An 18,357-nucleotide genomic window follows, 5' to 3' on the forward strand; every position below is an offset into this window, starting at 1 on the left:
CTTATGGTTTGTTCGTTGCTTTACATTTGTGCTACATTATTGTAATGTGATTCTGTTGTGTTGTGCTGTAGTAGTTGTGCTGCCTTCTAGTTTCACTGTTTTGTTGTGCAAAAATGCCCCTGTTACTCAGTAGCACCTCCAGAATCCTGTTTTCATGATAAGGTTGTAGATCAGATGGTGTTTGTATCAAACACTGCCTTAACTTAAAACAAAAGACATGAAATAGTTCAAGTCAAAAATGTTTTGTGATCTGAAATGTCCATACTTGGTCTGCTTCCTCTTATTCCATCATCCCCTTTCATGTGGAAAGGTAAGAAAACTCAGTGAATTTATGAATTTATGTCGAGATTTGTGCATGACCACAGATTGCAGGTTCGAATCGTTGCAAGGTCACCTTCTTCGGAGATTGGTAACAGCAGTAACAATTTCCTACCAGTAATAAAAAATCTTTCTTATAAACGTGCTTTGGATATGTGCGCTGTATAAATAGCAAGTTTTTAGGTCGAGCCTAGGCAGCGGCAATGCACTGTCTGCAAGACCTGCTATATTCAGTTAACATACTTTGATCCTGCCTACTGCTTACCAGAGGTTGACTGCAGTAACGCTCTTCTTTGCTGCCTCCTAACTCGTTTGCACAGCCGATACATTACTTTCGATCTTGGATGAAGAGCACCGGCCATGTACAGTTTACTAACGCTTTGAATTGTTTATCTTTTGTGGGAACACTTTTTAAAATTGTTTCCTGTCTCATCTCGTGTACTTTTGGTGTTTTTCGGTATTTACAGTTGTCGCATGATGGCTTCTATTTTAGCAGTGTGGCACACATGCTTCAAGTTTCATATGAATACAAAGTTTAATGTGAACCCAGTGTTTAATTTTATTTGTTACCAGTTTAATGTTGTTACAATTGCCATGTGTTTTGTAGAGCCGATGCTGAGACTCTAGTTGTACATTTTTAACTCTGAAGAGTGATACAGTGAAATCTCAAGTTTCACTGATACCTACATTGTGGATGGAGAGACATACGACGACCATCGCTAAGTCAGGCAAACAACTCAATGCTTCTTAAAAAGACAGTGGACAATCGTTTTAGGGACGTTCTGCCTAACCTTAACATGCCTACATTACACCTACATGCAAAGGCCCAGGTGAACATGTGTGATGTCACAGTTGTAGCGTAACAACTTTTATTTTAGCAGTGCGACACACATCCTTCAAGTTTCATCTGCATGCAAAGTTTAATGTGAATCCATTGTTTAATTTTATTTGTTACCATTCTAATTTTATTTGTTACGATTGGCATGTATTTCGTAGAGCTGACGCTAAAACACGAACCCAGTTCCCCAGTCCCAAAGTCAGCAGCTATATACAGTATGTTACACCACATCTTGGAAGATTGTCGGAACCTAAAGAAACTGATTGTTTTATTTTAACCAGCATAAAAGGGTTTCAAAATTAAACAATTTATAATCTATACTGTGAGATAGCTTTTGGTCGCTTCTCCAGCTCTTTGTTAGCTGAACAAGTTTGATTTTTTAATTCCAGTGCAGTGAGATCTCAAGTTTCTCTAATACTTACATCATGGATGGAGAGACATACATCAACCATTGCTAAGTCAGGCACATGACTCAATGCTCCTTAAAAAGACATTGGACAATAGTTTCAGGGACGTTTTACCTAACCTTAATATGGCTACACAACGCCAACAAGCGAAAGTACAGATGAACATGCGCGATGTACACTCAACCTATTGCATTGCAAATGCTTGCTATTGTTCCATAGAATTTCTACTTTTTAGGGTCGAGCCTGCGTTGCATGCACTTGCGCATGCGTTTCGCTAAGCGAGACGCTTTAGTTACTAAAAAGGGCTCGGAGCCCAGTCCATGTCACGTCATTGGTTCATGGGCTTGCCTGTTAGAATCTGCTTGATTTTATTAGTGGAAGGCATGCATACGTCATGCCTTTTTCGGTGGATAGCCCTCCTCGAGTGCATCGACCAAGTACAGAAAACATGCGAGGCTCGCTGTTTTCCATCCGGCCCGTGGACTCCTTTTTCTCTCTTTTCCCAGCGCCATCTCGCTTGGCAGAAGTTGAGCGCTTTCCATAATATCAACCCTGTGACACAGTTAATTGCACTTTTCCGGTTAGTACATCAATGCACTTTTGCCGATAGGTTTAATTACCAGTGAAAAGTCGGGTTAGGAGTTTACAACGCTGTCAGCTCTAACACGAGCAAACGCGAGACCCGTTGCATTGCAAATGCTTGTTATAGTATTGTGATAACTAAAACACCGACGTTGAATATAATGAATTAAAAACTACATTTGCAAAGACAAACAGTAAATTTATCTTTATCTACATCATATATTTTCATGTAAAACTCACTCATTAAAATTGCAGAACGTTACATGCAAATACTTTATTATAACGTCATTTTGGGATTAGATATTGCAAATATTCACGCACTTGTGAAGCCTAATTAGAAGGGAGAATTGTATCACCTGTAGATAAACAGGACACCTGTGACAATCTGTTTAGTCCCCCCAACTCACCATGTTGGAGCATCATGTGAGAGCTGCTGTGTGAGTGTGGACGTGTTGTGGAGACTTCATGATTCATAGTCCCTTGTACTTCACACCCCCACCTACCATGCTTAACAATACTGATAAAAGAAGCCCTCGTCCCCCTCCTCCACTAATGCAGTATACTGGAGTATGGTGTGGGGGCTGATGTTTGAGAGGTGATACACCGGGGACTTCAAGATGTGTAGGCACTGGCACTTCACAACCCTGTACAACATCCTTAGAAAGGAGAGTAAAAGAAGCTGTTCTGTCCAGAAGCATAGTATGCTTGAGCATCCTCTGAGGGCTTCTGGTTCAGTGAGAACGTACCAGAAGACTTTAATATCCATAGTGCCTGACGCATTACAATCCTGTCTATCATCCTTTGCTAAGAGGATAACTAAAGCTTCCTCTCCCCACGGCAGAGAAAGTGCATAGAAGCATGGCCCCATCAGTGATCCATCAGAGGCCCTGTCTCTTGGCTTTCACTGTCTAACTTTCTCTTTGTTGTTTAGGTTTTGGATTTGAGTCACTGAAACCTCAAAGGTATGGAAAAAATAAGTCCACAAATGTCCTTGTCAAGGATCGTCCAGGTAAGAATGGGAGGCTGATCTCAATTATTCCTTTTTTTTTCAAAAAGGCCAAAGGGGATAACTACAGAATAATGCAAACTGAACTGTGCCTCAAAGCTGCTCAGGCACCAAATGATTTAATTTCTTTCAATGACTCTTGTTGCTTATATGTGCTACTACCCAGGTAGCGAGTCAAGCGGATTATCTCTACAAAGAGTACCCAATATTATAGAAGTGATAGTCCACCATTTTCCCTTTGGCAGCAGCATTCCCATAGATTAATCACTCGATAAAGTAAAGAAGGGGAAAGCAAGTAAGTCTAGTTCTTGCCACATAGATAAGAATGAGCTTAATGGGGCACATTTAGCAGTACTGAAGAACGACTTATGTCTTTTGAATGCATCCTGGCAGGGAAACAACCTGATAATATTAGTGAGCTGGCCACCCAAATATTACTGCTATATCGTGGCAACTCTGATAACCTGGTTATTGCTGGGGAAGTTGCCTCCATTGCTCTTAATTGGTAAAGAGACAATGATGAAATTACCAAATGGCATGTTATTAGCAAATACTCACAGAAGTCTCAACAGGTTTGCATTACAATGACCCACACAAGATACCCCTTTTGTCATGTTTCTAATGTATGTTTCTGCCCTATTTGCCACCAGAAATGAGGATTATGTGCAATTAAAGAACAAGAAACTGTATTGGCTACGGGCCAAGTTGGGTAGCAGACGTATTAGCTTTGTTAAAGGTATGGTGAGTTGTGTAGGGCACCAATTCACAAAGGGAAACTTACACTTTTGTGTAAGTTTACTCTTTTTATTTGGTATTCACAAACAAAAAATGCCCTAGAACTCTGCTTGTAAAAACACAGGCCTGACCTTTTTTTTTTATATGCAATGCTCTCTGCAATGGCTGGGGAATCTATGCAGTTGTAATGTTACTATTACATTATTTGTTTGTAAATATTGAAAAAGAGTAAACTTCCACAAAAGTGCAAGTTTACCATTGGGAATCAGGCCTGTGTGGAGTACAGTGCGGAGTAGCTGTATTATTATTACGTTTAGAAGAACAATATTGCTAGGGGATCTATTTAACATCATAAGATAAAGTTTAGCCTTCAATTGAAAAATTACAGCAGCCCCCCTCGGCTTCTTCTATAGCCCACCAGAACCATTCAATGAACTGCCTAAGATTCAATCTGCCAACTTTAAGACTACTACATCCACGTGCTCCGTCCAAAAGATTTTAAGGCCTTGAGTTTCTGAGTGGCCATGATTGACTATCATAAGTTGATGCCACAGGGACTATTGTGCAACAGTATTTATGGATATTCAGTGATTGAGGTTTAAGAACCAACTTTTAGAGCTGATCCCAGTACACCCTCTGGGAGATTTATGCTGTGGAATATTTCAGGTCTCAGAGACAAGCTTAACAACAGGGAGTGGACTCAGTGTATTAACCAATTTGATGTAATTATTCTGCAAGAGACCTAGACAACAAGGCTTATTATTTTGAAGGGTATACAAGTCAAAGGGAGCTAAAGGGAGACTTATGTGGAATAGTCTCACCATTGCTGTTTTAGAGAACTGCTTAATTGGCTTCTCAAACGTGCAAAGTACGAACTGAGTTTTAACAAGGGTAATGAGTGTTTACTATTGAATTTTTATGATCATTTTATCACAACTATTTATACCAATTTCCTTAAACTGTCTAGCATACTTAAAAAATTCTTATCCTCTAATTGATACATTTAAGAAGATAGCCTCTAAATTTCTTAACTTGTGGCTTTAATACTAAACATGGAGATAATGTGGATAACTGTTCCTCTACTAATGCGTTTTCCACAGTGTAGTTTGAGGATCACCTTTTGATTAAAGGCAAAAATAATCACAAGGGTGAATTTTATCTTGACTTTATTGCCAATTTGAATTTGTGGAATTGGAATTGCAATGTTTATGGTAACAGACTTAAAACACCAACATTTCCAGTTAAATGTAGATTGAGCTTTAGTGAGTATGTTTTTGTGTGTAGGCAAATGCTGGACTTAGTCACTGAATTTAAAGTCATTTATAGTGGTTTCAAGGACCACAGTCTACTAATTTTAGATACTAAAATACATTGTGAATTCAGTTTAGATATTGAAGTACATTCTGCATTCAAAACAGGTTTACTAATTTACCTCAACAAGAAATGATTACTGATACTGGTCTACGATTAAGTTGGGATATGGTTGACCAGTATTCTGTTTTACAAAAGATTATCGAGGCTTAGATTTATTAACTGTCTGCAGGAATCAGCGAGTGAGTCTTGAGGGTATTTATTTGAATCTGTGTTGTTGTGGTTAATGTCTTCAGAGTCTCAGATAGTTAGGCTAAGGAACAAACCAAGTACATGGTTTGACAACAACTGTAATGTTGGTAATTGTAGTCTTCATAATACTTTGAAAAACAGCACATACTGTAAATTAGCAAATATATTAGGAATATAGAACAATCATATGAGGTACAAGGTTTGACCAGGTTTAAATAGTGCCAGTCTCAGCAAAGATTCAACCACTTTTTGGAAATTCTTGAATACAATTATTTTGAAAGGGAGGTTCACCATCCCTAATGGTCTCACACATTTTAGCTACCATATGGCTTACTCACTTCTTGAATATTTACTGTTTTAATGATAGCCTTGATCTTCCTTCTAGTCTTATGCCTAGTGGAAAAATCTTATGCCTAGCAGAAATAAGAATATTTTGAACTAACTGGAAAAGAGTGCAACATTGATTTGTAGGCTCTTCTTCCCAATAACATTGCTGTGGTATCTAGTACTCCTGTGAGAAAAAGGGTGCATTATATGGTGCGGTTGTGCAACCTGACTGTAATACACTTCCCAACCCTTTGGGCCTGTCTGTTTTGTCAGTAACACCCTCAGCTCAACCCTTGATAGATATGGCATCGAGCAGATAGGTTTAAACAGAGGAACAAGTAAAAAGCATTAAAAACCACTAAAACAATTAAAGAAAAAATTGACACAACATTCAAGAAATCCAACACTGATTTATAAAAATAAACTGTGTTCTTTATAAGAATTTAGAAACTAGAATGAAAAAGATCCACGGGAGGGTTCTGGAGATATTAATCTTGCAAGCAATAATAACTTAGGTAAGTGACAATGCGGTTGGTTAAAAGTACTCGGAGTGGCCAACATCAACAAGGAGATAGTCAGGGGGACCAGCAAGGTCCTCAATAACAGTTACCTTCACAGAAGAAACAGTTCTTCAGCAGTTCCAGGCACTTTATCCACATTGCAATGGATTCCAAAGGAGTACCCCTGATGCAGGGGATGAAGGATGCTGAACATGCTCCAAGAATGCTGTGGTTGTGATTCGGTAGATGGTGGTCTTCCTGCAAAGATTACCTGGTCCGTTAAGATATTGAGGGGGTACTGGTTGCAGGGTCGACATCCAATAAAGTCTTTTCCAGTCTCAGTGAAGTGCTGTTGCCACTGGATTACCAGCTCCATTGTTGCTGTCGTGGGCCATCTTTTTCTAGACTGATAACTTGCCTTCTGAGGGTATCAGCAACTCTCTGACAACACTCCTGGGCTCAACAAACTTGGGTGCAACTCTGTGCATTGGGTCTTGGTCCATCGTGCTGCAAGGTGGCGCTGTAGTGGCTTGAAGTCTCTGGACTACCAACTTACCCCAGTAGGCTTCTTCCGCTGTTATGTCCCTGTGCTATGAACATGAGGCCAGTCAGTTTGCCCTTGGAATTCTTTTGGCTTGACTGGGCTTTGATGACAGCTTCTCCCTAAGCAGGACACAGCGAACACAATACCTCTCTCTGCTACCCACCAGGTGCAGCATGTGTCGTCCTTTTCGGTGCAGCCTCTCTTTGCTAGCCCTCAGTGCAGCAGAGCAGGCTTTCTTTGGTCTTTCTGTCCTTCTTCTAAGTCGGTCGATGTCAGATATCTGGGTGCAAGGGGTGCCTTTTTTATGCTTCGAAAGTGACCTCAGGGCAAGATGCGGTTGATAGGGAATGGGCTACCAGATTCCCTCCCAACTGGTGACCACTTGCTATGGAGTGTGGCAATTGGCTATCCCAGGATGCAGCATTCTGCCTACTCCCAAGATGGCAAGACCCCTCTGTTAGTGTTCACTCCCAGAAGTGTGACTACCAAGGAGCTACATGCCCCTGGAAAAAATGCTTTGACAATTGGCTTCTTCTCTCCTGACTTCTCCTTTGAAGCTAGCTCGCCTTTTAGACTAATATGTGTGACTTCCTGCATAAGGGAGTTAATACCTCTCTCTCCTAATGTATTCTTTCCTGGGAGCCATTAGTACATCTCCTCAGGAGGACAGAGTTTTCTGCAGGACAACCTCCATGTACATCTTTAAATGTGCACTGGAAACCTTGGGCAGCTAAAATGGCTGACCATTGCAGGTTTTACTCTTCCTTAGATCCTTCTTACAATTCTGTCTTCCTGGTCATAGTCAATTATTGTAGCCACATTTAAGAAGAGCAATAAAGGGGATGCAAAATGTTACAACCACATTTTGTTAATTGACTCCATGGTTGAGGTAGTAGGTAGAATATTGTTAAAAAAGTGAATGCTTGGGCCCTAAAGAATGGTATCTTTTCAGAACCACAGTACAACTTTAGACCCTGATTGGGGACAGTTGAACAGCTTTAAATTTACAACTGCTCTCACACCAAGCTTTGGTACGTTCTGGAAACAAGGGGTGTGGATCAATCATTTGTGACTTTTCTGTAGTGTTTGCACCAGAATCTTGTGGCCAAATAAGACTTGGATCAAGGAAAGAATGTTTTGAATAGCTTTATTAGGAGCGTTAGAAGCAAGATACACTTAGACTAGACAGGAAGTCCATCCCAGTTGTGCATTCTGCAGATGCTCCTCTAGCGAGGATAACATGTTGACACCGATATCACAAGAACATACATACAAGAACTTAGGTGAGGGAATGGTGGGCGGGTCGAAATCAGTGGGCAGTTAAATGGGTTTGTTTGTTTGTTACTGTATCAGACTCTGATTTGTTGACATTTAAGCAGAGATAGTTTTTGAGCATGAGAAGTGGTATTGGTGTTTTTTCTATTCTCAAGGAGATGTAGGATGATTTCGGTGTCATCGGCACACACATCTGATATCTTAGACCATAGCTGCAAATAGGTGTGCCAGAGAGAGCCGAGGGAGCATGTAAGGGGTAAATAAAAGTGGTAATACGGCAGACCCCTGAGGAACTCCACAGACTAGACGCTTACCCTGAACATAAAAGTGTGTTCACATTGAGTTGACTTCATTTAGTGATCAAAGTTGGCTAATGTGATGTAAAGTATTTCAACAAACTTGTATTTTTCTCTGGTTTATTACATTTCTTACTGATCACATTGTACTCTGAAATATAAAGCAAATCGCCTATTCTCATAGTTGTTTGGAATCCCACACAACTGGAGCTTTATTTCGTAGCTCTAACATTGCAATCCCTCTCGAGAGCAAATAATACTCTTCCTGTTATTGGTGAGTTTCAAAATAAATTACCCCTTCCTTCCTGGGACTTTGCAATGTTTTCTTTACAGTTTAATGCAATGGGCTGTACTGTACAGGGCACAAAGTGCACACTGTAGTGCCTTGTATGGGTTTTGGGGGCTCTGGAATTTCAGCATTCTCTATCAGAGGACGAGTTCCAGCATAGTTTGATAGCTTGGATGCTAGGTGAATGTAGTCTACAGCCACATAATCATAGAATGGATGCAAAACCTCCTAAATACCCATTCGATAAAAGTTAACATGTTTTCAGACAGAAAGTAGCTAAATTGTCATTATCTGCAATCGGAAGACATTGCAAGTAGTCTCTATTTTTTTTATATGCTTCTTTTTATCAAGCTGTTTCAGAAAAACATAGTCAGTGTTCTTGCATTCTTTTTTGTTTTGAAGAGCATGCAATTTTTCATTAAACTTTTGATAGCAATCAACATGGCCAGTAATGTCTACACAGAGAAGTGCAGTACTCAAAACAACTATAAATACAGTTTAACAAAAGAGAAAACTTTAATCAATGAAACAATTTAATGCTGAAAAAGACACAACCTCAAGATTACAGCCAGGCAATGTTTAATGTACAGGATCATGAGTGCACCAAAGTAGGATCAATGGAAGAACAAAGGTTAAACGCCGTTTTCCATGCACAAATGAATGTCTAAAGTAAGAAGCACTGACAAAGTCTAAAGCACCGAGATTTTAGATTTTCTAATATTTTTTACTATTGCATGTAAATGCATTTGTTAAGATACAGACACATATATGGCTTAAAATCTTGTAAAGCATTTTCTATTAATGAAAACCCATTCCAAGATAACCACGTACGCACGTGTCCTAAAGCGAAGCCGACATTTTTATTTACCGTTCTAACATTTAAACTAGTAATTTAAAACTAGTATGCACAGTAAGATTAGAAACATGGAAACAAAGGGCTTGATTATCACTTTGGCGGTCGGACTGCCAGACTGCCATGTTGGCGGTGTTCCCAACTGTCCTATTATGAGTTATACAGGTTGGACGGCTAATTGCCAAGCAAAAATGGCAGACTGCCAGCAGTGCAGCGGCCTGGATATAGATAGTTCGACCTCCAGTGCCTTCAGCACCGCCGCCAACGACGAAGCTCATTACAATCACACAGTCGCCCTTGTGGCGGTCAGCCAATGACGATGTGGACCATGGCAGTTCATGGTCAGCAAAGTAACAGACAAGTGCACATTGGATGGATTTAAAAAACACACAGCGGACACACATTGGCACAGTGGGCACACCTGCAAACCACACTATAAAACACACCCCTTAAAAGACCAAAATCTTTTGCATTTCCACTGCAAGACACAGAAGCCCGACCACCTTATTTTCCATAGACTTCATAGATTAGACACACCTTTTTTACCCATCCCATAGAACACCCTGCACACAGTTTTGTCCATTTACACCCTATTGCACTTCCCCTGTTAAGTAAGTCACTGTCACCCATTGTTGGATCAACCATGTCACATTAAAAAAGTCCCCGTTTTTCCAAAGATGAGTTAAGAGTCAAGGTGGATGAAATCATAACAGTAGAGCCACAATTGTTTGGAGGACACGTCCAGCATACTCCTCTCAGTAGGAAAATTGAAATGTGGGACAGGATCATCTACAGAGTGAATGCGGTAGGCACACCCTGCACACAAAGGAGGATATTAGGAAGAGGTGGAACAAACTCATGGGCAAGGTCCATTCCCTGGTCTCAGGCATCAGCTGAAGGCTGAAGACTGAAGAGGCAGAAGACTGGTGGTGGACCTCCCAGTGCCCCATTAATACTCTTTCCCTAGGAAGAGAAGGCATTGGCCATCCTGCACCCTGAGGGCTTGACAGGGATACCTGGGGAAGTGGAGTCTGGTAAGTAAAAGCACAAACAAATGAAACAAAATTTAAATGTCGTACATGCTTAAATCTCACTTTTTGACACAGTCTTGTTCATGTAACCCACCAACATTTGATACCCAGGGTATCAGAGTAGTAACACTATCAATCTGTATTGTTGGACCCAACAGCACAGCTACCAAGGACCATCACACGCCATATGCCAAATGGTGTCTGTAAGTCTTCCAATGTACAAAATGAATCTCTGGACTCATGGTATGTCTCAAAATGTAAATGTATTCTCAAACCAAATTGCAGTCTGCTTACACATATGTAATACCCAAAGTGTGCATAGTGTGTGTAGTACAGACAGTTACCTGATTACACCTCCCAGGGGGCACTGTTTGCAAGCACCAGCTCAGTGTTCACATGTCCAAAGACCCCTGTTTGTCATTTCCCAAATGAAGTGTACTCACCTAGGGGGATAACATTTGCCCAGTGTCTGTGTAGCAGAGAGAGTAACCTGACTGCAAATCTTAGGAGACACTGTTCCTGTTACTGCAAACACCAGCCCAATGTCCACTTGTCCAAAGGCCCCTGTTTGTCAGCTTCTAAATGAAGTGTACTCACTTGTGGCATAACATTTGTCTAGTGTGTGTATTAGAGAGAGTGACTAGACTGCAAATCCCGGGATGCACTGTTTCTGTTACTAGAAACACCAGCCCAGTGTCCACTTGGCCAAATACCCCTGTTTGTCGGTTCCCAATTGAAATGTACTCACCGGGGGGATAACATTTATATAATATGTTTAGCAGAGAGAGAGACCTGACTGCAACTCCCAGCAGGCCTTGTGTCTGTAACTCCAAACACCAGCCCAGTCTGCACTTGTGCAAGAACCCCTCTTTGGTAACTCTCAAATGAAGTTTACTCACCTGTCAAGTGTTGTGAAGTAGAGAGAGCTACATTACTGCACAGCCCAATGGGCCCTGTTTCTCTAACTCCAAACCTCATCCTCGTGTTCACTTGTCCATATACCCCTCTAACTCTCAAATGTTGTATACTCACCTGGGAGTAATCAAGCACAGATCATGCACAAATCAGAGACGTGTCCGTTGACATAGCTCAATATAGAGTTGCTAACCGAAGGTGAAAACATTGAGGACAATAATGACACCTTACCCAGTGAGTACAACAAGTATTCTCAAGGCCTCAAGTATCACCAGATTGATATTGTCAGCAGACACACTTACACAGCACTGTGCACACAATGACTCCAGTCACATAAACAACAATGTCCTGGGTGTGCTTGATTTACAACCAACTGTGGCTCCAACTGATCAAAGCCATATCTTGCCTAGCCACTGTTCTGCTTGCACTGGTGGCAAGATGACATTTTTAGGCCATCCGCCAAATGCAACTGATCTGCACATCTTAGCAACTGCTTGAGTCAAATTGGGTTGGCATGCTTCACACATGCCATGTCAATACACCCAATATCATGGTTACTTGCCACAATTAGATTAAATACAACTTAACTTTGTTCAAGGTTTCTGCTTACTGTAATTCCAAACCGTTGGAGATAGATGTTACAAGACAACCAGTAACATTGTAAGTTTTACATCAACAGGTCGAGCTGCCACTGTGCACACAGATGCCACAGAACAGACTTTCACTACCCCCTGGATGAAGCCTTCAGTGAAGACGACACTCCTGGACTTGTGGACGTGGAGGATGGCTTTGGCCCATCTGGTCAACCTGGTCAGAAGGCAACAGTGAGTCTCACTGTGCCCCCAATGTCACCTCCTAGCCCTGTTGCATCCCAGGCAACCCTTCACACCCCAGCCTGTGTCCCTAGCGCAGTGTCTACCATCCTGAGTTGCAGGGCAACACCTCGGACAATGAGGGTCCAGGACCAAAATGGAGAAGACACCCTGTGGAAAGGGTACAGGCCCGTGGGGTTAGGGTGTGTGGGAGGTATGTTGTGGGCCAGCGGAGTGAGGCCACTGGGGCTGCTCTTGGCCAGGACACCATCAGCCATGTCATGGTGGTCTATCAGTATTCCCAAGGTGTGATGGCCCAGATGTTGGCTGAACTCCTGGAAATAAAGCAGCTACAGAGGGACATGCAGAAACATATGCAAGTTCACAATAACAACATGGCCTCCCTAACAGGGGTTCTGAAGGACATACACACCTCCCTGAGCAGGGCTTTTCAGCAACAATCAACCACTTCCTTTGGCTCATCAAACAGTCGACCCATCAACATTGTTGCCAGCCACTGGAAGAGAGGCCTTGCCAGAGGAACAACAAGCCCCAGACACCCCTGCCTCTGAAACAGCAGACCCCCCATGCAAGCGGGGACATCAAGCAAAAAATCCAGGTGGTGCGGAGGGCAAGACACCCTCCACTGCCAGTAATAAGCCTTTTCCTTAAGGACCTCCTTTGTGTGTCACACATTCACTCTGGACTGATCCTGAACCACCTACTATTTCCAACCAGTGGGGTACTCTGGACTTTGGACTTCCAGTGGTGTGGCATCTACTTCACTGATTTAATTCACCATGACTGCCCCCTTCACATTTGAATTTTTGTTGGGAGATGTCAGGTATACTTTATGTTAGTCATACCTGCACATTAAAATCACCCTTCACTGACTCTTTGCCTGCTGATTTTGATGTCATATTTAGCCATGTAGATATATCAGACCATGTGAACCATACTATGATGATTCAGGGTACTTGTTCAAGATGGGATATGTTGCATGTACACAGTGTCCAGCTCAGGATTACAGCCCTCCCACACAAACACATACGTTCAAGTATCTAGTCAAACCAAAAGTTTTATTACAGTGTTCAGTACATGGGCTATCAATATTTCTGAACTATTGGAAATCAAGAACGATTGACTCCTACTTAGTAAATTAACATATTGACAGGTACAAACCCCCAAAATACGGGAGGAAGGTATTTGTCAGACGTTGTTCTGTAGAATAGGCAAACATTGATGTGGTTGATGTCAGCAGCTTGAGCCTTAACACATACCACACCAAAGTAATTAAACATCCTATAATCCAAGATACAGACAGATGGCAGTACAGCAGTCTCTGATCACAGGGCCATCATAATCCAATGTTCATGCATCTGTTGGCATGTCACAAACATATGTCAGTATTGTGCACAGACACTGTGGCCTACAATGATTAAACACATCTACAGCTACATACAGGTCATACAAAAAGTGTTTAGCCAATGTGAAGGAACAATGACTTGGTCATAAGCTAGGACTCATGTGTGATGACCACATGATGACATGCATGATGCATCATACCCACCATAGACACAGAACAAGTGCAGTGGGCACTTCTGAACCCCCACCTAAACACTATGCAAATTGCCTTGGTACAGGTCTCATACACCCCAAATCTGTGACCTACATTGCCTGGAACAATCCATGTCCACTTCCTATGTCAGAACAACATCACATTCCTGCCAATGTCACAACTCTGAAATACCCACATGAAGATATCATGGTGAAGGTACCTTTACAAAGACTGAAACAAGGAGTATAGACTTGAAACCATACATATGACGCAAGTCCCTTATCAAGCATCTGGAAAACAAGTTACACTGCAAGGGAACTGACACAAACAAATCAACATCATCAAAGTGAGGATATGACAAAAGCTATCTTATCAAACAGCCTTTGGGTGAATATTGCAGAGTATCAGCTCGCTAGCTGTTAACAAAACACTCAACTCTACACATTCTGACAACTACAGTTTATTGTACAGAAAAGGTCATGAGAAGTAGCTGTAGCTGAGACTTTCTCACAAGTCAGCTTCTTCCTCTTCACCACTGTCATCCTCTATTGGCATTTCAGGATTCTCACCCTGTGGCACTGCAGACTCTCCCTCCTCTGGAATGTATGGGATATTACTCCACAGGGCGATGTTGTGGAGCATGTAGCATGTTACAGTGATCTGACACACTTTGCCAGGTGAGTAGAGGAGAGCTCCACCAGTCCTTTCCAGACACCTGAATCTGGCCTTCAAGAGCCCGAAAGCCTGCTCCACTACCCACCATGTTCTTCCAAGAGCCTCGCTGAAGAGGACTTCCCCTGGCGTATTTGGATTCCTTAGTGGCGTCAACAACCAAAGAAGTTTTGGGAAAGTGGAGTCTCCTGTTAACGTGACATAAGTGCAACAATGAGTCACTGACTTCATGATTGTAGCACCTGACATTGCTCAAACACCATCAGGTCAGGCGTGACTTACCAACCAGCCAGACCCTCTTTGGGTGCAGTTGTGACATCAGTTGGGGTATAATGTTGCTCTGCATTATGAAGGAATCATGGGCTGATCCAGGATAAAAGTCCCACATATTTAGGATATAGATATCCGCCAAAATGACAACTTGCACGTTGATGGATTGGAAGTACTTTTGGTTGTGATAGACTTGTTCATTGGCCTGCAGTGGCACCATTTCAACATGTATGCCATCAATGGCACCCACCACATGTGGGAATCTGGCAAAACCATTAGAAGTCAGCCTTCACGTTGGCTAAATCCTCACGTCGGGGGAACATGATACAGCTGTCAATGTTTTTAAACATTGTTGAAAGGAAATCCTTCAACACCAGACTGAACAGAGATTGGGACATACCAGCGGGTAGGGGCACTGTATGTTGGAAAGACCCTGTGGCCAGGAAGTGCATTGCTGACATAACTTGTACAATGGGTGGATTTCCAGTTGGATTACTGTTAGTTGGAATCAGTTCTGGCTCCAACTGATGGCATAAGTCCACTATTGTTTGCCTATTCAGATGATACAGCTTAATGATGTGGTGCTCTTCCATGGTCTGAAGGTCTGGAAGTGGATGGTAGATAGGAGGTTGTCACATCCTCCCTCTCCCAGGATACCTATGTGTGACAAGATGCGCTGCAACATTAGTCAGTGTGTCCACAGCAACATACATGAAGCATGCCAACCATATCATGTGACAAAGCTTTTTTGACTGGATACACATGACATACAGCACACCACCCAGCTGGCAACTACACAAGGGTCACATGTAACCCCCATGGTTTTCCACACACATGTCCACAACATGGATTTGTGCAAAACCCAACTGTATGCTATACAATTGCCCCTTGAAATGTGACTGCATTCTCCTACCACCAAAAAAAATACCATTGGCGGTGGTGGCCGGTGCAATGCCATCATATGCCATCTGTGGCCTACAACACACTTCACTGGTGGTTATGTAGTAGGACCTACATAACAAGACAGCATGAGGATGTTTGATGATCCTACACATGTAATATATGGCAGTTTACACAGCCATATGCAGTATTTTAACCCGCCAAAATGGCGGATGCCTGACCTACTTCACTGGACATTAGGAACCGCCTGCTACCGCCAGCAGAAGTCATCCGGGTGGTAGGCGGTTCTAACCATGACATACACAGCCATAGACTAACATTGTTGCCTGTGGTGGTCGCAGCCCAATGGCTGTGTCCGTTGGCGGTGATGACAGCGTACATGGCAAATGTGAGCGCTGTGTTATGCAAATTCACTCACTTGACTCCTGACACCGCTGCCAGCAATAAAACCACTACTAGAGCTGCTGTGTGCCGCCTCTGGGAGGACTCATGCCATGTCCAGCAGGTGATAGGGCCCCTGCCTTCTCTCCAGAGGAGCTGGAGAGGCTTGTAAATGAGGTATGGTCAGCTCTATGGCTCACCAGAGGAGCAGGTCAGTACCTCATATGGACAATTGACTCTGTTCAACACAATCCTTTTCCTCATCACAGGCTATGATGTGCCCCTGTGTGCCAGTTGGACCTCTTGTGTGCCTGTTTTTGCAGTCTGTGTGGCATCAATGGGATGTACATGGTGCATGTAGTGGTGAATGGTATTATTTTTTTTGTTCATTAACATTGTGTTGTGTGATGTGATTTTGGGGTCCTTGATCCTCCTAGTGTTGGATGCACATAACTAGGCAAGGAGACTTTACTGCTATCCAATAACATTTCTTTTTTTGATGGTTGTAAATGTTAGACAACATATATGTGCATGACTGCATGATCTGTGTATGTAGCCTGAGTCGTTTGAGGATCTCATAAGCAATGTGGAATGTGCCACAGAATTCTCAACTCACATCTGGTCTTGCAATACTGTTGTTTGGAAGGCATTTAATGACTCACTCTGCCCTTCAGCTTGCCACACAAAGCACAAGCCACATTTCTGATTGACACATGATGTACTGTCATGCATGAAAGTGATGGAAATGTAAGTGCCATATAGGTTCTGTATGCTCAGCCTGCAGAGACCAGGGCCTGTCAAATGTATCTCCCAGTGGGGGAGATAGACCAGGCTGTGGGAGAGTTACTGTGGTTATGCAACTGTGGCACCTTGCCTACACAAGTATAGCAGTAGATCATGTCATGTGGCCAATATGATGCTCTAGTGACTTAAGACACAGCTGTATGGGCTCCACAAACAACTTGCTCTTGACGGACAACACATAGCTTTGTACATTGATCAATCAAGTGATGTTTAGTGTTGTTGTATGTGTCAATTCTACACAAAAGATCACTACTCATCAGTGTTACAGGTCAAAGAAAAAGAAGTGATGGATCATTGTTTTCAGCCATGTGTTATTGTCAAGTGAGTAAATTTGCATCTGCCGCCCAGAGGCCACTTGTCTTCAGTGTTTGATGAGTGCTTGTGCCTCACTACTGTCTGTCATGTGAAGGTAGCCATCATACATGTGACAGAGCATAAATTGTTCTTAGAGTCAGCTACATATCAGAACATTCCCTTGTTAAGTGGAGAATGTCCATTGACATGATATATGTGCCATCACTGTTGCCAACATTCCTTTTGCCTACATGTTAGTATGTGTCCCTTACTATTTTGTCGAACTGTGTGCAGTGCTGTTTCATGCATAGACTATCTGTGTTCATGGGATCATTTCTATATTCCCTCACATATATGTACATGCCAATCTGTGGTTGGAATAGGACATTAGCTATGGGGAGTGTATCACCAGTGTCTGTTGGCTCACACATACCCTCACCCGTCATAATGTGTCATTTGGCATGTACAACTGCAGTAGCAGTGAGGGACATGATGGGTAGGACTAGAGTTTGCACCCACAATGTGCATTTCTATGCCATTGCTGAGGCATCATGTGGAAAGGTGCACTGCACATATGTAATGGGGAAGGTTAGTTACCTAGCTGTTGGCATGCATCAGGAGTGACTTGCACTTCTACTGGAATCATAAGTAGTTGGGTGTAACCATTCATCCACAGACATCTGGGTTTTCAGGACCAAAATGGAGGCAATGATGTAGCTTCCTATTAGCAAAACATGTTGAGGGCCTTCTATAAATACTTGCAAATCTCTAGGCCTCCCCAACATACAAAGGACTAAGGGCATCTATTGATGCAATCAGAGTATGTCATTTTAGGGGTGCTAGACATCAGTGGTGATTTCCATGGGGCTTGCTGATTCATTGTGTTGTGGATTTTAGAGACATATCTCCCAGACATTTTTCAAATTTTGTCTCCAGTGTACATTTCTATGCCAAATGTGTAGCATATTTGAGCAACATTAGTACTACCTCCATGACTCCATTAGGACACATTTCACAGGGTTAAATGTGCAATGTTGATATGTTTCCAGTGTGACATGAGTGTTTCCATGTCATCTTCTCCAGGCTACTGAACTGTTGTCAGCAACATGTCAGGTTTTAGAAGCATGATTTCTTATTATGATATTGTGTATGTGACAGATAGATGTCTGCATGATCTTGGTGCAATT

At 42.3% G+C, this 18,357-nt stretch overlaps 1 protein-coding gene across 1 annotated transcript in view; it reads left to right on the forward strand.

Annotated features, from left to right (window-relative positions):
* LOC138259603 (cadherin-related family member 3-like) overlaps positions 1-18,357 on the forward strand; it is a 522,653-nt gene that overhangs the window by 23,697 nt on the left and 480,599 nt on the right. The window lies entirely within an intron of this gene.

This window comes from Pleurodeles waltl, chromosome 9 (genome assembly GCF_031143425.1).
Source record: "Pleurodeles waltl isolate 20211129_DDA chromosome 9, aPleWal1.hap1.20221129, whole genome shotgun sequence".
NCBI classification, from domain to species: domain Eukaryota; kingdom Metazoa; phylum Chordata; class Amphibia; order Caudata; family Salamandridae; genus Pleurodeles; species Pleurodeles waltl.